Here is a 25711-nt window from a genome sequence, read left to right as displayed (position 1 = left end):
GAGACAAGTGTGGCATGTTTAGATGTGTTTCATGCTATTCTGGACTAAAGTTTCTAATTAGACTCCAAGGAGGTGACAACGCTGTGGGTGTGTGAAGTTGCCGCCTTACAGCTGGGTATGTCTCCTCCTTACTTGTCTGCCAGAGGAGTCTGTGCTTTGCTTTGTTCGTGCTGTAGGGCAGATAAATCGTCAGGCATCCTGTTAGCAGCTGGCCGTTTGGCATATGCTCATGTGCTCTGCTCGCTGATAACAGAAATGTCTTCGGATGCTTTCCAATAACAGCCAGAATAGTTTTCCTATTACCTGATATCCTCGATCATAAAATACTGCACCAGTTTCCAGCCTTCCAATATGTCCAATAACATGAAGAATGGAGGGAGGGTAGGGAGATAGTCATGTTAGGGTGTTGTATTTTTGTTACCTATGTGAAATGGATAGAGACTTGGAGTAAAATGGGAGCCATGGGATTGGAAAGAGATAAGGGGGGGTTAAATATATAAGGAACTGTAAATTCAATGAGTCGGTGCTGGTTCCAGGAAAGCAAATTAAATAATCAATACAGAGACTCACCTCCACCCTTCTGGAACTTGAGGCATTGCATTTCATTTGCATGCTTTGTGCTCTTTCCTCTGATAACAGCCCCAGCATTTGATTCTTGTTCTATTTGTATTACTCTCTCTTGGGTTGAATCTGAAGAATGACAGGAATGCTATCTGTCTTCTGTACTGCCCTGTCTTTAGCAGCTGGAGGAGGGAATGAATGCCAGTCAATAAGATATGGGTTATGGAAAGGGCAATTGGGATTGGAGGTAGAAAATATCCACTACTGGCACATGAGAAACATAGGATGAGATACATTGATTTAAAAGTCTGAGACAGAAGTCTGGACCTGTAGGTTACAAAGTCGCCAACATAGGAACAGAAATACTAGAGGTTCTGTAATTCATCATAGACTAAGTGTTTTTGCTCTATTGTTACCCAAATGCATGTGTTAATAGAGCCATACCCACCAGTCTGATGCTGTTGGAGGCAGGGCCATTTGGGGAATAATTAGGTTGTGAGAATGGAAACTTCATTTTGACCGTTGATGTCCATGTATGAAGGCTTACTGGAGGACTTTCATTAGCCTGCTACCTCTCGCTAGGTTTTCCTCTTGCTTGTCTTTCTCCAGCAGGTGAAGGAAATGTAGCTATGTCCAACCCAACATTCACTAAAAGCTACATCTGCTGCTGTCTTGATATTTTGTCCAGAACTGAAGTAAAAATCCTGATGTTTGGACCCACCAAGTCTATAGCATTTTGTTGTAGTTACCCAAACTTAACGACGGTCTACATCAAATGGTGAAAGGACCCACCAGAGGATTCTGCAGGCTTTTTAGGAGCCAAGACTAGAGGAGAAGGAAGAAGAGAATTCATTTCTCTTTAAAGAAACCAAATAAATACAATACTTTAATTAAAATGCACCTCTGTGTTTACTATTATGGATCCTGTTAATTATCTCTTAATAGCATATCCATGAGATTTAGGCAGTGAAATACATTTCACAACAGATAATATGGCTTCTGCCATTGTCTGTTTTGTAGTGCTTGTTTCCTTTTATGAAAATGGCGAATACTTTTGCTTTCTACCCAGGCCATCCCAAAGTTTCTGTTGTAAATACAGAGATTTGGTGAAGTATATTCTGAGAGCGGTGTGTTTTCTTTTTAAGAAAAAAATCTGGACTGTTAGTGGCTTTTTTGTGTGTGTATCGCTGTCATGGTATCTTATGCCTTGGCCTGACTATTATAGCTTGGCCTCCCCAAAATTAGTGTTTTTCCTTCTAAAATATCCTGCTAACACATATGCAGGTAACAGAAATATATTTCAAATAGTTTACACCAGAAATAGAGAAGGAGGGCAGAAGGGGTGTCCTGCTGCCAAGCCAGTCATGTTACAGTGAAGACTATGTTCAGCAATCCTGACCTTTAGAAAGTCCATCACTTCCTCAGCCAAGCTCCAAACTTGCCACCAAATGTTCTATGGATACAGCTGGAGAAACCGATGCAGGGAATAATGAAGTCCATATCGAAATGCTAACAAAGCATGGAAAAAGAGCCAGGGCGAAAATTGACTGGCAGAGGTCTCCAAAGAGCAATAATTTCTGCCTTGCTATGTAGCAGGTGCACATACCGGATAGGAATGAAGTCATCTTCTGGCGGCAGTGCAGGGCTTGGTCCCCACACTGCTAACAAGGAGTCCCCGTCCTCCCTTTGCTCCTGGGAATATTGTTTAACCAAACAATCCATACTGCTGTTGTAGCAGATAGAGCCTGCGTTATTTGGAGGATTTTAATTATTATAGGCATACTGTGGGGCTTCTGGAAGAGATGATTTGCCTTCTAATGCCGTAAATTTAATTTTCCTGCCGAACACCTGCTAAAGGCCTAACTAAATCATTTGCTGGTGTGAAATACATCACACTTGAAATTCATGCTGTATTTATTTTCATGGAGACATGTGCCTTAGGAAGTCTACTCAGGTCTGCAGAGCCAGAAATATATTTCTTGCAGAAGTCTAAACAGCACTGAGACTCCATAGGCTAAAAGAATTATTCAGTATTTGTAGATTGCACATACAAGTCATAGAATTGATAAAATGTTGAAAGCCTTGTTTTTATATGTTTCTGTGTCTGTGTCTGTGTGTGTGTGCACGCGCACTACATTTTATTTATCTCCCATTTAGTTAGCTTCATTGTGAAATTTCCTAGTGCGATTATCACACTTCTAACCAAAGAAGCCCTGATCACTTGTTCATTGACAGACTTCATGAGTGAGGCTGACAATTAGTAGGTAGAAGAACCAAACGTCTCCCCTACTGTAAAGAGTGGTACAGAATTACAAAGTTCAATGCTTGGAGAGAAATTTCAGAACATCATCTCATTCTTAAAAGAGAAAAATCCATTTGTGTTTTATGAGTTTTGGATAGATCTGCAAAGTGAAACTTAGAGAAATAAGTTACACAGAAGTATAAATTAGTATTTTCATTTACTTGTGCACATTTCTTGGAGTAGTGGGAAAGGCAGAAGCTGATCTCACACTTTTGGAGTCCTCAGCAGTACAGCTGAACACAGAAAGAAGATGGAGGTGAGGGGCCTAGTGAGAAATGCCACAGTCTGTAAGGCTTAAAAGATACTAAGGTAATATAGGAAATCCAAGCTAGTCTGGCCTCCAGGAGTCAGCTCACCTGCTTCCTTTTGGATATCTGGAATAATAAGATGACACGTTTGGATAATAAAACAAAAAAATACCTTTCCAACTAGCAAGTGATTCTTAATGCAATCATTTTGGGAACATAGACAGTTTGTTGCATATTTCTTTGAAGATTCCTGCCAAATTAGTCACACATAAAAGGCAAATTTTATACTATGCCCATACATTTGAAACCTTCATATGTATTACACAGCCTTTTCAGTATGTGTGTCTGTGTGTATAATAGTATCTATTGACTGAAACAAATGTTGTGTTTCCCCCCAGTATCTTTTCAAGTATGATCGAATTGCATGACTCATTTTTTAAAATGTACTCCTTATAACCCCTACTACTCATTCAAAAAAAGTTTCAAATTCTAAATAACAAAGCCAAGTGAAATGAAAAAAAAAATTAAAGGAAAGAGTGGACATGGTTAATTTTTGAATGGTAGAACACGTAATAAACATCTTCAGGAGACCCTTATCCTACATGGCAATATTTCTGAATCCAGTGAAAGAGCAATACCTCTGGCAGCTCAACCTGGTATAATCTATGTGATAATGGCCTAAATGCGCATCTGTCCTCATATCATGTACATGCTCCATGATACAGACCATGGCCCACTGAAACTTCTCTTCCATATAATCTAGAAGAGTGTTTGACATTTGATCATTTCTAGCTCTAAAAACTGCCATATAAGAGGCTGTGTGTGCTAATAACAAAGCACAAAGAGAACCATGGGAAGGTTAGGTTATATATAAAAAATGGCATTTTCCTAAGCAACTCAAATGAGCAACCACCACGCTATGCTAAGTTCACTTGTTTTCAATCAGTTGAATAATAAGAGAGAGATCCTGGCAGATACTCTTAGAATTTTACAGCAAGTATCAAATAATGCATTCTCATGGTAGCTAAGGTTTATGATAAGACCAGTAAACTTATCAACAACAATAACAACAACAACAAAAAAAATGATTTATTGAGAAGCTCAAAGCTATCAACCAATAGAGATTGGTGACCTGAGGGCACATGTGACAGAGGCAGTAAGCAAAGGATTCTTATTCCTTTATTAGTATCAGTTGACATCTCCATTAATTGACAACACCTTAAGCTCCTAGAAGGCTATGAGGTTGTTGGCACAAGAAGCTACTATGATCGCAAAGAGGATAAGAAATAGTATACCCTGAAGCCAACTATGAGTGACCACATTGCAGAACCACAGATTCAGGTTACTCTAAATTCCATGATCCAATGAGGCAGTAGTTTCATTAAGTGTTTATAATAACAGAGCAGGGAACTTCATAAATCAAGACACCCCTCAATTGCATTGATGGAAACCTCTTATAGATGGCTTACAGCAAAGTAAAAGAAACGTGTCCTATAGACACAGATGTCTGCTGGTTGGATTATTAGCCTTTGGATTGGAGGAAGCTAGCACTTCCCTAGGTTAATACATCCCCAAATGTTACGTCTGATAGTCACGAAGATGTTAGATCAGACGTGGAGGGAACAAGGGATGCCTATTAAGGATGGTAAAATGCCCAAAATAAATCATAATTAGGTGCTGGACCTGATTCTAGCTCTCCACAATAAGCGGAATTCTCATCAGTTAAGGAGCCTTATAGAAAGTTCCTTGGAAGGTAGGGATTCTGTCCAGGAACTTGAGATGTTTTTACTGTGAAAGTGATGCTACAATCAGGGAGGGAGCACCAGTTACATAAGTGTCTGCCAACAGAAAGCTGGAGTCACTAAATGCTCATAGAGGAAGAATGGAAAGCACTTGGATATGATCACATGACACTGACATCGAAATACTTTCAGGTTTCATGTTCTCAAGTAGACTAAAAAAAGTTAAAAGGCTGCAAGTGCTAAGAACATTTAGAGTAAACACACACACACTCACGCGCACACACACACGCACACACGCACACGTCACTTTAAAAGTGATGGAGCCAGCACTCTGTATTTATGGCTTTCTGCCTATCTTCTTGGTTTCTGATTTAGAATGCTTAAAAGACTTGAGTGTTTATTTGTATTTTAATTTATATATTATGAGTTTCTTTTTCATTGCTCTTATCAGTTACTTTCTTTTTCTTATTTCCAAAGTCGTTTTCTGATTCTTTCTAAGGAAAAATAGAACATAGATAGCTAGACTCATTTCAATTTTTTTTTGAGTCCTGTAAATTGGAAAATGGACTTTTGGAGTTGTTTAATCGTGAACAAGCAATGAAATGACAACTCTGGTTAATTGCAGACATCTACTCTCCTCCTGGGGGCAGAGTACAGTAACACAAGATTCTAAGTTTTAAGAATGTCCTGTACTTGGTAATTGTTTCTATTATGCAAATGTATAGGGCAAGTGTGATAACTTACTATTAGCAAACCCTTCATGGTCACATACTAGAAAAGATTAGCACAATAGCACATACCATTTTTCATCAATGATCATTTCTTTCTTCCTTCCTTTAGTTTACCCCCCCCCCAAAATTTTTGGTACTATAAATCTAAATGATTACCACCAGTTCTCATCACAACTGCCAATTGAAACTATGATCTCTAAAAATGATATTTTGTAAGCCTTCATTGTCCCATAAATCCTTGCTGTGGGTGGCGGTGGTTTGGTTTTTTTTTTTTTTTTTTTTTTTTTTTTTTTTTTTGTTTTGTTTGTTTGTGTTTGTTTGTTTGTTTCAGCCTCTGCCTGGAAAGCACTGTTTCACTTCCGTGTAGTCCTCACCTCACCAGCTCTGTCAATCTCCCAGTCATTTCTGGAGCAAAGCCTGCTACAGAGGGGTAGCTATAAGACTTGAGCTTTAATTTCCAATTCCACGTGTTCTTTGGCCCTGTCCTAGAGAAGCTGTGAGTCTTTTGCATCCCATTTTAAGGCAAATGTTTGTTATAAATAAGTCTGGCAGATGGCCACAACACCTGGGACAATTAAGCCCCAGGGATGGATGAGTCGTGTCTAAGGCAGGCAGATTTTTCCATCTGCTCAAATGGCACTTGTGGAGTAGGCAAACTGGTGTTGGCTGCCTGGGATGCGTGCATCACGCAAGCTTGCTTTTCTGCCCCCTGTATGCTTTTTGGCTGTCTCTTAAAAATTAGAAACAACGGGGAAAATACATCCTTACTGCTTTTTTCGCATCTGTTTAACTTCTGTACATGGATAGCTTAGCCCCAAAGAGCTTATCATTAAGAAACAAGTTCCAACGGTTTGATGAAATTCCACTTGCATCTTCAGTGCATGGCTTATTATGATTTGTTCTGCTGCAGAATATTTAAACTCCAGTATTAAATGTGAAAGGACAAATTAGCCCATTTAAAAGATATTGGTGTAGCATGGAACAGATTGTGGTAACTAACATTCTGAGTCAGACCTCCCCTCCAAATGCCCCACTTCCCCCACACACATAGAACCCACTAATTAATTTTGCATGCTGGAACTGTACCAAGTTGATAAGAGGAATTGGCACCTGGGATATTATTTTGAAGATCTGTTTCTTATGAGAAAAAGCCATAGAAAATAATCAGAACTGGGCAGAATTTTTGGTTGGTTTGTTTGTTTCTGTGTTTGAATTACTCTAAGTCGGCTAGTTCAGGGATGCTCCCCAACCCATCCAAGCTCTAGTCGCGTTGCCATGTAAAGCCACTGCCAAGTTTTCAAAAATGAGCGTGGACTACTATTCCAATTCACTGCTGTCCCACCTCCACGGCAGATGGTGTTCACTTGTGCAGGGGACACAGCAGAAAATGCTCAGTGGCACTGCCATTCCACTGCTCAAATTTTGGATGCCCTTGTTCTAAAGAACTTGGATGCAAAAGAGTAACTGTTTTTGCATCTTTTTCACTTTCCCATCAACAGGATGGCTGGTCTTCATCTATATTTCTTCCAAAATTCCTGATGGTACCCACAACCCACACGTATCACTTTCGGGCCACGTATCTTCTCTTTGTAAATGTCCCTTGGTAGAGTATGCATTGCTTTATTGTTTTTCTTATAATTCCTTATGTGCATTTTTTCAGTCTTTATGTGATTTTCTTGTTGAAATGTCGGGGAACCCCTAGAGATGAACACTGAAAATGCCATGCCAGGACCTACCCTTTCCAAAAGCTGAGGAAGCATGAAGACATAGCCCCTGAGTTGAGACAGAGCAAGTTTGACCTCACTTTGCATCTTTGGGTGTTTATTTGACCTCTGCTATCTGCAACAGGGACATGGTCTTCTTAGTGTCTGGGAATTGAGTGAAAGTGAATCTCTGTCTCCTGCATGAGTGACAATGACTATGGGCATCTCATTGCATATTCCTAACAGCTGTGAGTTTAGAGCACTGCAGTTCTCCCTGGTGGCTTTGTTGTTCCACCTTCTGGCATTTCCAGAGTGCTTCTTCTTTTCCTGGGTCCATGGCTTTTGACTCAATCCAGAAATATTCCTCTGGTTCAAATCTAAATTTTATTGTGGTTTCCCATCTTCTTTAAAGCAATACATTTTCATTTAGGATTATCAAGCACAATTTTAAATTGGCTATGGTTTTTGTTGCTATTGTTTGATTATAAAGATTGTCAAGACCTTTGGGAGGCTGTTGTTAAGATGAGACACTGAAATCAGACCGATGGGTTTACTTGGCACCGCAGCTGCTTACTAGCTATGTAACATTTACTAAATGACTTGGTATGTCTTTTTCCAGCCTCCTCATTCCTAGTAAGAATATATTATAGTGCTTGTTATAATAGTTATGGGGTTCATAATGCATGATAAAGACATCTAGAATCTGAAAAACTTATTTGTTATTGTTTTCAAATACGTCTTTGACCATTGGAACTCCTCCCATGGCCTCCTTTTTATATCACACAAAAATGACGCTTCTTTATTTGAGTTCTTCATTAGCTTTAAATCCATTCCCACCAAGGCCTTAATGCCTGCTTGAGTTTCCTCATTCAGCTTGCAAAGGATTTCTTTACTGTTTTTTTTTTTCTCTTCTATCCTTCTTTCTTTCTTTCTTTCTTTCTTTCTTCCTTTCTTCCTTTCTTTCTTTTCTCTCTTTCTCTAGACATCAGCCTTATTTCTCAAATGACTTCTCTGTATTGGCATACCATCCTGTGTATCCACCTGTTCATTTTAATCTGTTACACCTTTAGATCCAGCGCTTCTAAGTTAGGCCTGTCCTTTGCTACTAAATTGGTTCCCAATTTGTTTTGATTTTTGTTCTAATTCAGGAATTCTATTGAACATTTCCCCCCACAAAAAATCCTTTGAAGTGCTTCTAACCTGATCGTTCATTTATCCCCTCTGTCTTTAGAATAAATGGTACTCTGTTTTCCTGTGTTGGTGCCGTTACTCCATGAGTCTGCTTTATTTTTTCTGCTCCAGCCACACTGGTTTCCTGCCACTTCCGAAGCATGCCAGGCATCCGTCCATCTCAGGGCTGTTGCACCTGCTTTGTTTATGAACTGAAAACAATGCTTCGGTGTAGACATATGCATGGGTTATTCTTCCTTGCTTTGGGGTCTCTTCAAGTATCACCCATGCATAGAGTCACTGAATCACTTTCTAATAGCTTCATTTTTCTATGTTTTCTTCTGACATATATAGCTCTTAGATTTATTTGTTTGCTGCTAGTCTTGTTTTTTACAAGGAAGAACAAGTGTCTATTTTGATCCCTTATCTATGCCCCAGTTCCTAGCATAATGGCATTAGCACAATGAAGCTTCAATAAATACTTCTTGAAGAGATTAGTAAGTATGTTCTAATGAAACATTTTTCACCATAAATAATTCTAGATTTTATAATAGGTCTTGTGATATAAAACAAAACATATACTCTATAACAAAACCAAAATCTCAAATCCTGAATTATTGACTGAATGAATTCCAATAAGTTTTCTCTGAACATTCACCTCCATATATATTTAATAAGTTTAGCAATACAAATTATGAAGGCTGACTTAAAGTGACAACTGTGTGCTTAGTTGTTTGATGAAATATCAGTATGCATGCTACTCTGAAGGTGTCTCTGTGATGTCATAAATCAGGTTACTCTCTACACTGTTGATGATCCTCATAACAGTCCACTGACAATCTTCAGAAGGAAGACTCAGGTTTCCTGAGAGATATAATTTGCTGTCAAATCCGCAACACAGAGCTTCTGATCCAGACTCCAGACTCCAATCTCTGAGAAGAACACAGCATCAAGTCTTCCCTAAGTTTCTAAACTACTGACTGATCTACAGATTATGGTCTTGACAATCTTTAAAATTGTGTCTGTTAATTTCTGGAAACCAATCTTCCTACCTTTCCATCTCCTCTCCCAACCCTTTGGCTTTATCCTGTCTCTCTCTTTCACTCTACTTGACTTATTTCCTTCCTTTGTTTCATCCTATTTCCTACCTATCATCCATTTATTATCTATCTATTATCTATCTATTATCTATCTATCTATCTATCTATCATCTATTTATATATCTTTATCTATATCTCTGCATCCATACATATTCTACCATGTTGATTGTTTTATGAAGAATCATAATTAAACAATATTGCCTAATTGAAGTCAGGATTAAATTAGAATATATACTCTGGGAGATAGAGGCAGGCAGACCTCTGTGTATTCCAGTCCAGCCTGGTCTACAAGGTGAGTCCAGGAAAGACAAGGATACACAGGGAAACCTTGTTTCAAAAACACAAACAAAAAGAGTAAATTTGAGTATAAGAATATATATTCATTGATTAATAGAATTATTACACAGTCAGCAAATTTTTTAGACAATTTAATAGTTTAACAGCAGTTCTCAATAAGAACGTGGTGAATGGATGCCCTCTGAATGCATCTCATTCCAAATAATGTTGCTCATATAACTTATACAATCCAAATAATTACTGAATATTGTTTAATGCAGGATATACAGAACACTGCACTTCTTGTAAAGGTGTAAGAAGGTTGTATATATATGTTAATGATATATTGGAAACACAAACTAGTATTTTTTTTAAGATCACAAAGTCTTATTTGTGAGAGAAAGGAAACAGGATGCCAGGTCAGTCTGTGAATATTCCTTGTGTGTAAGGCTCATGTTCTTCACCAAAGACCTTTTCTAAGGTACTTTGAATGCTTGTTGGATGAATGACTTTGGTTAGGAAAACACCCCACATTGATCTTAGGTATCCTAGTTCAGATGACAGAAATGACAGAAGTACTTGAGCTTTTGGAACTTAAGCACCCAATTGTGAAGAACTTATAAATGCAGATGGTGGTCTTTGGATAATAAATTATAATCCGAAGAGTTGAAAAACCAGTGCTGGAGCATAGCACATCAGCATGTGCTGTGAAGGTACACAGCATACAGATTCGGAGATTTGTCGGATAAACTCTTATTCAGAGTTTGCTTAGATATATAACATGTCATTAAGAGACGGACCCAGATAACAAGTGCTGCTGAGCAAACACAGGCCAAAGAAGTTTTGAGGACCAAGAGTGGCCACTGATGTAATAATCCCCTTTATAGAGCTGGTGGGATAGCAGGGTGCATAACGGTGATAGTAAGGAACAAAACGAGATTCCAAGAACCAAATCACTTAGCCTGCGCTGTCCTGGCTTATAGGGTATCTTCCTTGTAAAGAAAAGTTATTTATTTTTTTATCTCTGTTGACGTGTTTTCTTTGATAGAAACACACTAAAATTCAGCAACAATTCTACCAGTCTTCTAGTTTTAACTTAGGGCAAGTTTCTCTCTGTGTTTCTAAAACCTGTAGTTGAGAGTAGGGTCTGAACAATGAGAATGAAAAATGGAAAGGTGTTTGTTGTTTAGAATTTACATCTGTCTAGAATGCAAAAAAAATCTACTACTTTTAAATATGCTTATATTATCAATTTACACACAGGAATAACTACACGTTTAAGCATTTAAAATGCTTATTTAAAATTTGTTTAATGCTTTTATATTGTGTTTGTTTATTTCAACAGCTGCTGAAGTAAGTCTTCTAGTTCTGTGGGATTTTAGCTACAAAACAGGGGAATTTCTAGAGCTTATTTCTTTCCTCAGTGTTTGATATGAAGTCAACTCAGAGATAAGCCTCTAGATGGGCTCAAGTTGTCACATTGATTATTTTTATTAATTTTAAATAAAATTGTACATATCGAGGTATCAATGCATAGGAGATATCCAAGAAAATTTCAAAGAACAAAAATTACATAAATTTAAGCCACTTTATTTTTTTATTTTTTATTTTTTTTTGGACAGGCTCAACAATTCTACATATTTTGCAAAGTGCTTTTGTTGCATGTCTCATATTCTGCTATACATGGCAATAAATATTTGTTGCTTTGGTCCATACAAAAAGTCTCTGAGAAAGATAAAAACAGATATTGTCTAAAGGAACAAACAATAAACACAGAACACTATCTTGTGGTGAGTCCCGGACAACAGTGAGAAGAGCTGGAAATGCTTTGTTTACATTAGCAGTCCACACTGCCACTGTGTAAGCTGTCACTTAAATACAGTAAGTACCAAGAATCAGACAGTTCTAGGAGTCCTACAGTGAGTCTGCATGCCACAGTTTTCTAAAAGAGAGCATGAAAGGTCCCAGCAACTCATATAGAGAAAGCTATTTATTTCCTATGAAAAAATCAAAAGGGAGGAAAGAGAAGTTGTTTTCAAATTGCAACTTGTGGTAAAACAGAAAAATGTACTAAACAAGCTTGGTATAAAACAGAGTAAAATTCTCAAATAAGCCTAAGGAGAAAGCACAATGCTAGGAGGGATGGAGTTCTCTCGGTGGCAAAGTGTTTTGCAGCAGTCTGAACGCAAGTTAAACAGCACATGGGGACACAGAGTGAATCCTCTGTTTGGAGGAAGAAAAGAGATCTCTTTCCTAGGGCAGAGAGGCTTGCAAAAGCAAGTATTTCAAGCCCACAAGAAACGCAAATTATGTCTTTACAAATGCTTGCACATATATTAAGTGCACTACATAATAAGTTTGATTGTCACAACTTCGCATATGCCTGGCACGTCCTTTGGTCACATTTACTATGCCGCCATCTTCTCTAATACACCTCCTTTCTCTTTTGCCCACTCCAAATCCCGCTAAACCTCTCCATCTACTTTCTTGTCTCCACCCTACAAAGAATAACCTGTGCTGATCTTAGCGAAAGTAACATATTTCACCTAACATAGTGATCTCTTCTTCCATCTATTTTCCTGCACATGACGTTATCATATTTACTGTACGGGAGAATAAAATTTCATTGTGTAGACCTACCACGGTAGAAACTAGTCTGCTCATTTTTTGAGGGAATCATAACCTGACTCTGGAAATGTGTGTTCTCCAAAATTAAGGCATTTTAATTATCTATCACAATCTCTTTTGAGTTGAGCGACTCCACGGGTTATAGGAGATCAGACAAGGACACACAGAGCTGAGCAGGAGTGGCTTAAAGTGCCTTCAAAGGTTTACAGTTGGGCGTGGTGGTGCACGCCTTTAATCCCAGCACTCGGGAGGCAGAGGCAGGCAGATCACTGTGAGTTCGAGGCCAGCCTGGTCTACAAAATGAGTCCAGGATGGCCAAGGCTACACAGAGAAACCCTGTCTCGGAAAAACCAAAAAAACAAACAAACAAACAAACAAAAAGGTTTATATTGAAAGAGAAAAAATAAATAAATAAAAGACATAGTATCACTTTAGCAAATGGAAGAACATTCTCTGTCTTCTCATCCTTTAATTTTACTTCCCCAAGTTACATAATTCTGTATTTTGATGACTTTTGGACTTTTTACTGAATTCTTATCACTAAAGTTTTGAAAATGTCAAGTTAGATTGTGAGGCGAAAACCACATGCCCTTGCTCATTTTTCACATATTTATCTTTGACTTCATGAAATGTCAGATGTGTAGCTGATTATTGTGCTTTTAAATATTTCCCCTCTTAAAAATAGTATGCATATGTGCATATATACTAAATGTATGCATACACAGAATAGTGTAGTGATAGCTAAAACATATGAAAATTTATCCTTGTAGATTGTTTTGTGTTCTAAAATGACAGTGGTGACTTTCGAGTGCTGTCACTAAAAGGCCCTCTCATCTGGTATCACTTCAGATTGGCAGCAAACACGATAGCCATGGGGTTTATGATCCAAAGCTTCCAGTGAAACCTCACAACAACAGAGGTCACTACCAATAAGGCTGTGAGAGATTGTCAAAGAATTTAGGAAGCCTGAAGTCTGTATCATAAATTCAGTCATTCTAGAAGACTAAACTCCAGGTAAGATAGATAGCTAAGTGGCATTTTGAAAGGAGCATTCTTACTTCAAACGATGCATTCTGATATAAAGCAGCAGAAAGGGCCTTTGCAGTTCCCTTTGGTGCCTCTTTCTACAGTATAAAGAGAGTTAAAATTTTAATTTTATATGTTTCATGAATCTGGTTCTATCGTTCACCGTTGGCTAGAGATACGAAAGGAACTGGGCATATCTCTTTAACTCTTACTATTAATTGTTGTTATATTACATTTTGTTAATTTGTCCAATACAACTAGAAAAAAGGAAGTATTTGAAAACAGCTCACATCTTGTTATGTGAACATAGAGTCTCTCTCTTTCAACTCCACAAAACCTTTCTTAGACTGGTAGAGGATGAAATTAGGCAATGACTTGCTATTACTACTATTCTTCTTATGAAGAAAATGTCAACTTTTTTTTCTACATACAAATGTTAAGTCCAGTCATACAAGCTTAAGTAAACAATAAAGTTCTTAAAACTCATCTCCAACCAAATATGAAGGTCACATTTATGTAGACTTGCTTCATTAAAAACCTTTAAACATTTGTTGTTTTTGGCCAGCCGGTGTAACATATCCACATATGTAACATAACTAAATTCATTAGGATAAGAAAAAAAGCAACAATGTTTTCATCAGGAATCTTCAAAGAAGCAAAATCAGCAGTGTAGAAGCATACAGTAGATAAACAGGTGGGTAAGACAGTCTTTGTTAGGGGTGCTGACTGGTGGTTATGGTGTCTGGGAAGGCCTGGGGTGTATCATTGGTTAACCAACGATGCAATTCAGTCAAATATGAGAGTCTGTGAACCTGGCTTTGCTGATGCAAACCACAGAGGCAAAGGACAGACTGCCTGGAGGACTGGTCTTCCAGGGCCAGGAGCATAGTGAGCCAGCTGTAGAAGGCAGAGAAAAAGCACCTTTCTCTGCTCCTTGTCCTACCTGGCACCTCAGCCAGCTGACAGTGTCCATTGTGCTTAGTCTGGGCTAGGGTCTGCCTGAGACAATGCAGTGCTGCTTTAAATGCAGCTCCTGCTGGAAGCAACCTGCAATACATATACAGAAACAATCCTTTCTCAGACATGTGAATATCCCCTTGAATCAATTGTCGCAAATCTTTCTCAGACATGTGAATATCCCCTTGAATCAATTGTTGCGAATAGTGCTGTCAACTTGATATAATCACCAAAAAGAAAAGCCTCTTGGGCATGTCTGTTGTTGGGATTCTATAGAATTAGGTTGATGGAGACGAGGAAGGCCCACCCTAAGTGTGAATGGCACCATTCCATGAGATGTGGTCCTTAATGCATGGAATGAGAAAGCCAGCCCTGCACCAGTGTTTATCTTTCTCTGCTTTCTGACCACGGATGCACTGTTATCAACCCCTTCATGCTCCCTCACTGCCATGACACACTGTATCCCCTAGAACTGTAACTCAGGACCAACACTTCCTTTATTAGTTTTATCAGATAGAAAAGTAACCAATAGAGCAGTGGAATTGATGCCCAGAGATAATGACCACACATTTCATCCGGTCTCTAAGAAGTAACCTACATTCATTTGTTTTATAGCTACATACATTTTGTTGATTTATTTAACACTTAACTTAGTTGGGAACAAGAAGTTCTTTGTGCCCACAAATCTCTAGGGAAACCAGGAATGTTAAGCATGCAGTGTCCTTGGTTCAATAGAAATGATGTAAAACCTCTTTTTCTTCCCAGGAGGCTAGGAATTTAATAGTGATCTATGTTATCTGCTGGGCTAGTGTAGACCAGGCTCTTACAAACCAGAATTTAGCAATATAAGTGTTTAGTAATCTAAATGGCCATTACATTACCAGAGGCTGCCCCAAGCTCCAACAATCAGGACCAGAGGTGGCTAATAAACCAAATGACCTCTATGCTGACTGTATGGCCAAGATCAGGCCTGATCCTTCCTTTTAAGGACTTAAGCTAATGAAGGTACTCTATGTCCAGAATCCATCTTCTTGGAAGAACTGACATGTACCCTAAGTTCAGTTTCAGTGTAATTACATTTCTGTGTATACCAGGGATTGAATTACACCAGGACACTTTTTTCCCTCCATATTATACTATTTAAATTTGTTGGCAACAAATCACTTGACATCAGATTCCCCCAAAGTTTGGTCTAGATTGAGAAAGTCAATCTGAACTGTTGGAGTTAGCTACTGTATACTCAAACGTCAGCCGCTTGCCCCACCCCCCAAGATCTTTATTCTTAGGAGCAAATTCTCACAAATATAAAATGATGCTGTGTGAACCTTGCCTCTCAAATTATCCCTGATTGGCTAATAAAGTTGCCTGCAGCCTGGATTGGGCAAAAAAAAGAGGTAGGTGTTGAGCTTAGGGCTGGCAGAGAAGGACCACAAGGCAGGAGGAGGAAGAAGGAGCAGAAGATGGAGGAGGAGGAGGAGGAGAAGAAGCCAGAGAGAAGGAAGTCTCCATGGGGCAGAATGGACCAGAAACATGTAGCCAAGAGCAGCTTGATCTGAGAGCTGGCCCAATGGAGCAGAAGCGGCCAAAATGGAACATGTGCATGTATTAATGGAGATTTTGACTGGGAAGCAGACAAGATAACTTAGTGGGTTCATATGTATGTACCCAGCTCCAATGCCTTAAGGCTTATCATAAATCTAACAAGTTTCTATGCTTTTTATTTGGGAAATAGCAGGTTAAGGAATAACTGCCGCTGTGTTAATTAATTAACATTAATAGATGAATTCATTTACAGTGCACCATTTTCATTCTCACTTCTTTGCATCTTTCCTGTGGCACCTATAGGGATCCTCCCATTAATTACTGAAAATAAACTGTTTCTGATATTGGAAACAGCTCAGGGAATATAGTTACCATATACCATTCCACTTTTCAGGCTTTTAAAAGAATGGTTGCCTTTAAAAGGAGCCATAGTAAGGGTTTCTTTGTTTGTTTATTTTTAATAATAAATAATATTATTTATTATTCCTCATGGATGTGCCATGGTGCCCATGTGGATGTCAGAGGACAACAAATGGAAGTTGGCTCTCTCCCTCCCCATATGGGTCCCAGAGCTTGAACTCAGGCTATCCAACTTGATGGCATGTATTTCACCTTGATGAGCCATAGAAAACTTTTAACTACGCTTCTCCAAAATTTCCTCAGAGCCGTATGCATATTTTATAGAAAGGCAGCTTTACATGGGTACCCAAACCCTGACCTGGAGAATCAGAGGAACTGGATTCCAATCTTGGCTCTGGTGCCTTCTGTCAGATCAACTGGGTGAGCTAACAGGTGATTAAATGTGGAAATTTTCATAGTTTATAAGCACATGCATAGTGAGACCTTTCAGTTGGGGGTTATTACATGGACTGCATGAATCAAGCAATGCCTAATGTCTGAGAGTGACTTGCATAGCATTGGCGTTATAAATAGCAACTGTTTTAACAGGCCTGCTGTCTAAAGAGAGTAGCTCACTCCTCGGGTCTCTAAACAGCTCTAATTGTAGCCTTGTTCTGAAAGCTCCCTCCCTGCCAATTCCAGCCACCGCACTCATTATGCCCACTCGAGCAGATAAGTCTGATTCCTTCTTCTCCCTTCCACACGAACACCCTTAAAAGTTCAGAAAATACCTACTTGTCTCTGCTTTTCCCAACTGAGACTCAGCAATAAACTTTTTTTTTTGTTCCCCGATTCTGTTTTCTAAGTGTAATGACTATATTAAGAACCTTGAGAAACCGTTTAGATTAGAAAGGAATCAGTAGAGGATGGAACTTTTTTTTTTTATCTAATTTATATCTGTTTACCAAGAAAAATGAAAAAATAACTTCTACGGATCTGACTTATAAATAAACCTTAATACAACTCTACCAAAGCACTAGACCAAATCTAGCATGATAAATTGAGTTATTTTTTTTAATTGTTGCCCCTCCCTCCTCTCTTCCAGGTCCCACCCTCCCTCCATCTTCCCCAACTCTCTTCTCCCTTTCTCCTCAGCTAAGGGGAACCACGCCCCACCAACCCAAACCAGCATATCAAGATGCATCAGGACTGAGTGCATCTTCTTCCCCTCTGGCTGGATGAGGTGGCCAGACCAGGGCTACATGATCAAAAAGCAGGCAACAGAGCCCATGTCAGAGACAGGCCCTGTTCCCCTTACTAGGGGACCCACACGAAGCTCAAGCTACCCATTGGCTACATATGTGTAGGAGGCCTAGGTACAGCCCGTACATGGTCCTTGGTAGGTGTATCAGTCTCTTAAAGTCCCCCCAGGAGCCAGGTTAGTTGGCTCTGTTGGTGTTCCTGTGAAGCTTTTGTCCCCTCCAGGTCCTTGTATCCACACCACCCCCACTCTTCCACAAGACTCCCTGTGTTCCTCTCAATGTTTGACTGTGGGTCTCAACATCAGTTTCAATCCACTGCTGGGTGGATCCTTTCAGAGGACAGCTATATTAGGATCCAGTCTGTGAGCCTAGCAAAGTACTGTTAATAGTCTCAGGGGTTGGCTCTCTCCCATGAGGTGGGTCTAAGGTTGGATCAGGCATTGGTTGGACATTGCCTCAAACTCTACTTTTTTTTTTTTTTTTTTTTTAATCCATGAAGAACTTTTAGGCAAAGTACAATTTGGGTCAAAGTTTCTGTGGGTGGGTATTCCCTTATCTCCACTAGGAGTCCTGTCTAGTTAGAGGGTGGCCTTTTCAGTCTCCATAACTCCTGCTACTAGGAGTCTCAGCTAGAATCAGCCCCCATATCTTCCAAGGAGCCTACCCTATCCTAGGTCTCCAGCTTGTCACAGAGATGCCCCTGTCCATGATTTCTGTTCTCTCTGCAATCCCTCGGTCTTCCTGTGCCCACTCTCCCCAGGTCTGATCTTTGTCCTCACTTCTCTTCACACTCCTTTTCCTACCATGTTCCCTCTCTTCAGCCCCTTCCATTGTCTGTTCTATTTCCCCTTATGAGTGAGATTTAAGCAGCCTCCCATGGGGCCCCCTTGTTACTTGTCTTCTTTGGACCTGTGAACTGTAGAATGGTTATCCTGTGTGATATGACTGTCTTATAAGTGCGTATTTACCATGTATGTCTTTCTGAGTCACTCGGGATGATCTTTTCTAGTTCTATCCATTTGCCTGCAAATTTCATGATTTCCTTGTTTTTAACAGCTGACTGGTATTCCTTATGTAAATGTACCACATTTTCTTTATCCATTGTTCGGTTGAGGGACATCTGGGTTGTTTCCAGTTTCTAGCTATTATGAATAGAGCTGCTGTGAACATACTTGAACAAATGTCCTTATTGTATGGTGGAGCAACTTTTGGGTATATACCCAGGAGTCATATAGCTGGGTCTTGAGGTAGAACTATTCCCAATTTTCTGAGAAAGTACTAGATTGATTTCCAAAGTGGTTGTACAAGTTTGCACTCCCACCAGCAGGGGAGGAGTGTTCTCATTGTTCTACATCTTCACCAGCATGTTGTGTCACTTGAGTTTTTGATCTTAGCCAATCTAACAGATATAAGATGAAATCTCAGAGTCGTTTTGATTTGTATTTCCCTGGTGACTAATGATGTTGAGCATTTCTTTAAGTGTTTCTCATCCATTCAAGATTCCTTTGTTGAGAATTCTCTGTTTAGCTATGTACCCAATTTTTGAATTGGATTATTTGATTTGTTGCTGTTTACTTTCTTGAGTTTTTTTTAAATATATTTTGGATAGAAACCTCTGTTATATGCAGAGTTGAAGTTCTTTTCCTAGTTTTTCCACTGCCATTTTGTTCTATTGACAGTGTCCTTTGCCTTAAAGAAGCTTTTCAACTTCATGAGGTCTCATTTATTGATCATTGATCTTAGAACTTGAGCTGTTGATGTTCTGTTCAGGAAGTTATCTCCAGTGCCAATGATATGTAGGATGATCCTTACTTTCTCTTCTAATAGATTTAGTGTTTCTCAATTTATGTTGAGGTCTTTGATCAGTTTGGACTAGATTCTGGATTTAAGTTGAGTCTTTTATCCACTTGGACTTGAGCTTTGTACAGGGTGGTAAATATGGATCTATTTGCGTTTTTCTACATGGAGATATCCAGCTAGATAAGCACCATTTGTTGAAGTTGCTTTCTTTTTTTTATTATATGGCTTTGGATTCTTTGTCAAAAAAAACTGTCTGTAGGTATGTGGGTTTATTTCTTGGTCTTTGATTCGACTCCATTGCTCAACCAACCTATTTCTATGCCAGTACCATGCAGTTTTTAAAATTACTTTTGCTCTGTAGTATACAACTTGAAATCAGTGATGGAGATTATCTCCATGAGTTCTTTTATTGTATAGAATTGTTTTAGCTATTCTGAGAAGCCAAAGTATTGCTATTCGAGGATGATATGATAGTACACATAAGTGACCCCAAATCTTCTACCATAGAACTCCTACAGTTGATAAACACCTTCAAACAAAATGAACTAAAAAAAATCAGTAGCCCTCCTCAACAAATAGGCTGAGAAAGAAGTTAGGGAAACAACCTCCTTCCCAATATGCACAAATAATTTAAAGTATTTTAGCGTAACTCTAACGCAGCAAATAAAAATCCTGTATGCAAAGAACTTCGGGACTCTGAAGAAAGAAATTGAAGAAGATATCAGAAGATGGAAAGATCTCACATGTTCATGAATTGAAATTATAATTTAAAAAAATGATCATTTTACCAAAAGCAATCTACAGATTCAATGCAATTCCCATCAAAATACCAACACATTTCTTAACAGACCTTGAAATAACAATTCTCAACTTCACATGGAAAAACTGACTTGTATTCTAAATACAAAGTTTGCCTCCTATTTACTACCATAAATAAATAATAGTACAGGATTCACATGCCTGTAGACTGTTCTCCATTTTATTTCCTTAAACTTGACTGATAATCCTTGAAAATATGTGCTATATGTGCCCACCAAGAAAAATATTTATTAATTCAACAAAATAGCAATAACTATTATAATTTAATGCAAATAATATATTATATGAGAAGCAATATGTTTCCACAAGCAAAATAATAGCATCCTGACATTGATTAATATTTTTCTAAGTGTCTTTAATTAATACTTAGCTTAGTAGAAACCAATGGAATTCTCATATGTGCTTCTATATACACATATTTGCAATGTACTTTGTACCCTGTGACAAAAACACTACTTCACAGATATATGGAGTCAGAAATGAAGAACCATATAAGCGGAGTGTTCTGGTCTTTGGGCCTAGTTCTCTCTGCTCATATAGCCAATCTCAAACACATAATAGCTCCTTGCAGGGTAGATGTGATGAGAAAATTCAGTGCCATTTTTTCACTGTATTAAATTAAAAACCTGTGGTCTAAGTTGTTCCTTAAAAGCAGCTTTTCCTCTTGTGTGACTCTGTAATCCTATGTTCTAGTTATATGAAATGTATTGGTTCACTGAAGCATGAAGATATTTCAAATGTAGATGTGTCTTGTTATATAATATAAAAGAATCACATTATTGAAATCATTCCAAATCTCACTGGAATGGTTCTAAATATTGAGAAGCTGTCAAGCTCACAGAAGGTGATACAAATTTTCCAAAAATTCTAATTTTCTTTTGAAAGCTTGAATTTTACCACTGGCAGTAAATACTGTCAGTTGTTTACATTACGGTGACAAGTTCATTTTATTTATTTTCAAGAAAATATCTGATGAATAAGCCTGAACATTATAAAGATCATTTTGACATTTCTCAAACAGTTCTAGGAACCTTGGGACTCAACAAACTACACTTGGAGACATGTCTCTTGCTTCAAAGGGAATAAGAAAGCTCTCATTCTGTCTCAAGCAAGAGTGAACCTAGAATCTTGAGTCCAGGTTACCCTGAGTATCATGGTCTATGGTGGGAGAAGCTACATGGGCTATGATAGCCATGGACCATGAGAAAGTAATTAATCAATGTCAAATACATTGGAAGGAGCATCAGTATGATGGGATACAGAAGAATGGACAAATCCCTGCTATAATCTTCAAATGATATTTTCTAGCATTCTTAGCTCTGGGATCTGTAGCAGCTGGTGTCCCATTAATACATTTAAAGGTTTCACATGGTGATTTAAAAGATACCCTGGCAGACATAGAAGTTGGTGACAAATGGTTAATAAAGGTAATTTGAGACAATTTTCATTCTTGTTTACAACATCCCAGCTCTCGACACTTGCAGAAATTTAATCAGTCTGCTGTAGAGTCTTTAAGACAGATGTGCCTTTCAGGGACCTTCATGGCAGCTTGTCTCTACAAGTTGACGCCTGCTCTTCACCCTGCTGTGTCTCTGTACTGTTCAGGTCTCCTTGCACCTGCTCGCTAAAAAAATTGACCCCTCTCTCTCTTGCATATCTTGAGTGCTTATGCTTCATGTAACACCCTTTGAAATAGCCACTGCAAGATGTACTTCCTGCCAAAAATTCAGAAAACTGACCTTGAGTCTTAAAATGTTTTCTTGTGACTTACCAACCAGGATGCTTACTGGCATAAACTGGGCTCTCTCTTGGCCTTCATCTTCTAAAATTTCCTTTGTTTCTATTCCCATCCTGTTTTGTTTTTTTTTTTTTTTACATAGTTGCAGCATATTAAAATCTATATCAAAAAAGAAACTCTGTCTTTATCAGTTGTCGAGGCTAGTAAACTGACATCTGAGTGGCTTCACCCAGCATCTGATGAAAACAGATGCAGAGACCTACAGACAAACCTAAAGCAGAACTCAGGGAAGAGTTCTGAGCAAGTGGGGGGTGGATTGAAAGAATCAGAGGGGTCAAGGACACCACAAGAAAATGTACAGAATCAACTAACGTCAGTCCATAGGGGCTCACAGAGACTTAATCACCAACCAGAGAGCATGCATGGAACAGATGTAGGCCTCTTATACATATGTGACAGATGTACATCTTGGTCCTCACATGGGACCTCTAACAGCAGGACCTGGGACTGTTGCCTGCCCTTTGATCTCTTTCCCTTGACTGATGTCTTTATCTAGACTCAATAGAAGAAGATGCACCCAATCCTACTACAACTTGATATGCCAAAGTAGATTGATATTCATGGGAGGTGTACCCTTCTCTGAGGAGAAAGAGAGTAGGAATAGAGGGGGAAGGAAGGGGTGGAAATCTGAGCAGGGGGGTAAAGTAAATTAATAAATTAATGGATGTATGGGAGGGAAGAAGAACAGTGCCGTAGCAAGTATGAACTGTTAAGCAAGATTGACCAGACTGTCCTAAAAAACTGGAAAGAATGGAGTTGTAACCCAAAGATTGGAGGATGCCTGGGAGAATATCAACATATTCTCACCTACATATCTACTTCCCTTTACAAGTTGCCCCCTCTGCCTGCCAATATCACCACTGCCTGCCTGATTACACACAGGTCCTCCTTGCTGCCCGTTCCTATCCTGCCACACTTGCTCAAGATTGGCAATCTAACAGTTCTTTCTACTTTCTCTTCTGCGATCTTCCTTTTACTAGTAAGGCATTTCCAGCGTTACCCAAATACAATTCAATCTGGTATTTCTAAAAGAAAAGCGTCAAGTTATCTTTTTACTCCACGTTTACCTTCCAGTTACTAGGCATTTCTCTTCTGTCTTTTCTGAAGTGTTTTGGAAAAAAATCTATGCATTGCTCTAATTTCTGAGATCCTCTTTACTATTCCACACATGGAGATTTAGCCCTTAGCACTTGTTTTATTTGCCCAATGAATGATTTATCCTAGGAGTTAGGTTACTCCTTTAAAATTCTATCTTCAATTGTAAGGTCATTAGCCCTTCCCTGTCTCTCCTTGCATGTGTTGAGTCAAATTTTCCTTTTGGCTATGCTGGTCTTGCCACTCAGCCAGGTATTTTTCTATAACATTTGTATGCTGATAACATCCATATTCCCTAGCTTATTCATACATTAACTAAAAATTCTCAAGTTGCTCCACATATCCACCTTTGTGTGTCTCTATTTCTGCAGTTCTTTCTCTAAACAGCATTTCTATTCATGTGGTAATCAAAGCCAGCCATTGTGGTTGTTAGGCCCAGTACTCAGAAAGCAGAGGTAGGCACATCTCTGTGAGTTCAAGGCCAGCCTGGTCTATATAGTGAGTTACAAGACAGCCCAGTGCTACATAGTGAGATAAAATGTAGCAAAACAAACAAACAAACAAACCAAACAACAACAACAAATATAGAGTATCTAGATATTCCTTAACTTGAGGTAGTGAAAAGATGTCTGTCTTTCTCTCTAGCACTAATCCTGAATGATCAGTCCCTCTGGGTCAAGAGCTGTCTGCAAGGTCTACCCAACTTCCCTACCACTTCATTCTTGAGTTGTTCTCATGTAACTTTAGTCATATAACCCTTTCCATATGGTCTGTCAAGCATGAACCTGACCCATAAGTTTTACATATGTTCTCATTTCTTTGGTGTGTAGGAAGCTGGCAGGCTGTCTGCAAGGATGCAGCAGTGTTTGCAAGTCTGTGCATATGTGCATGGAGGCCAGAGGCCAACCTTAGTATCATGCATCAGGGGGCCAACGTGTATGCATTTTGAGATAGGATCTCACTGGTCTGGAGTTTCCCCAATAGACTAGGCTGGCTGGCCTGCAAGCCCAAGGGATCTGACTATGTCTATTTCCCCCCAGTCCTGGAACTATAAACATGTAGCATCCATTGCCCATGCCCTGCATCCTTATGTGGATACTGGGACTCAAACTCTGGTCCTCATGCTCACATGACAAGCACTTTTCTGCCTGAGTCATCAGTTTGCTCTCTCCTTTCTTCTTGAAGTCCTTTCTCAGCACCCTCTTAGTTGCTGTGATCACTCTACAACTTTACCATGTAAGAGAGAACTGTTTCCTCCTACTGTGGCCAGTCCCTGTTCTCTGGTTGTCTTTTCTGCTGTAACTCTGACCTAACCTGGTATTCTCTCTTGTTTATTTACTAGAATTTGTATGCTTGAAATTCACCTTTTTAATATAAATGTCAGGATTATAAACTGCACAAGGACATACATATGGGCATAATATTTGGCCTGCTGATAGAACTGTCACATTCCTTTCAGGCTGGATTCCAACCTCTGGATTCCTGGTCCCCATTTTCTTCGAGAAGTTGCTTTAGAACAATTGGAATTATAATCTCTTCCTTGCCTCTTTCACATGTAATTTCCTCCCCTTTGTCAATATCGAAGTCAAGGAATGTCCTTCTCCAGGAATAGAGAGACATTCTTTGAAATACAACCGTCAAGACAGTGCCCTTATTCTCCAGTATCTGTCAGGTGAGTTTAACTTTAGTGCCAATTTACAAATACCCCAAGGGCCTAATTACATTTAGGAGCCTCTCCCTCCACGTCCTCTCACACTTTCTAAGCAGCATATGGTTGAGCTTAAAACCCATCCATTTCTGATATGCCCATGATGCTCTGTTTGTAATCTGTCAGTGAAGTCTTTCTTCCTTGATGCAATAGATTGGATAAAATGCATCTTGCCAGGTTTAATAAGAATCTAGTGGTTCAATAGCATCCTCTAAACAAAAAATACCTCCAGCCCATTGTGTGTGTTCAAAAAAAAAAAATCTCTGGTAAGTGAGTGAATAAATAAAAGGCAAGTTTTATAAGAGCTAAATTAAGAGGCTATGGATAAAAGCATGCAAGTTTAAGACAGGCAGGTAAAGTGGGCATGGGAGGGCCCATGCTGGGAGAAGCGGGGAGAAGGAAAGGCCTGTCTTGGCTTCCTCTGTTGGCTCTTACTCTAGAGGACAGAGCCTTCTAGATAGCCCTGTTTTTCTTTAGGAATTTTGTTTTGTTAATTTATGAACTCTTGGACTCTTGCTTCAGGATAAGCCAGTCAGACCATTGATCTATTAGCTCCATTGTAACCCCATATTGTTAATCTTAGCATTTCCTATACAGCAGATCAGGGATTAGTGGCAAATTTTTGTTTGCTTTGCTTTTTTTCTTTATTTTTGAGAATTTCATGCGTGTATACAAAAAAAAAAAAAAAAAAAAGAAAAATGACCATGTGTTCCTTTCAGTTTCCCTCCCTGCCATGTATTCCCCTCAATGAGTCCTCTTCCCAATCTCATATTTGTTTGTTTTCATGTCACACTAAGTCAAGTTAGGAGTTAGTACCAATATCTCCCTAAAAGCATAAACAACTCTTCACTACATGCAACTTAGAGACTATTGCCTGCTCAGTGAAAACCTTGGAGTCAGAAAT

General features: G+C 38.9%; 1 pseudogene; it reads left to right on the top strand.

Moving 5' to 3' along the window:
• Window positions 1-6937: 6937 nt before the first annotated feature.
• LOC127183618 (60S ribosomal protein L27a-like) overlaps window positions 6938-25711 on the top strand; it is a 29044-nt pseudogene continuing 10270 nt past the window's right edge.

This window comes from Acomys russatus, chromosome 31 (genome assembly GCF_903995435.1).
Source record: "Acomys russatus chromosome 31, mAcoRus1.1, whole genome shotgun sequence".
Lineage (NCBI taxonomy): Eukaryota > Metazoa > Chordata > Mammalia > Rodentia > Muridae > Acomys > Acomys russatus.
This window is presented reverse-complemented; position numbering and strand designations above follow the sequence as displayed.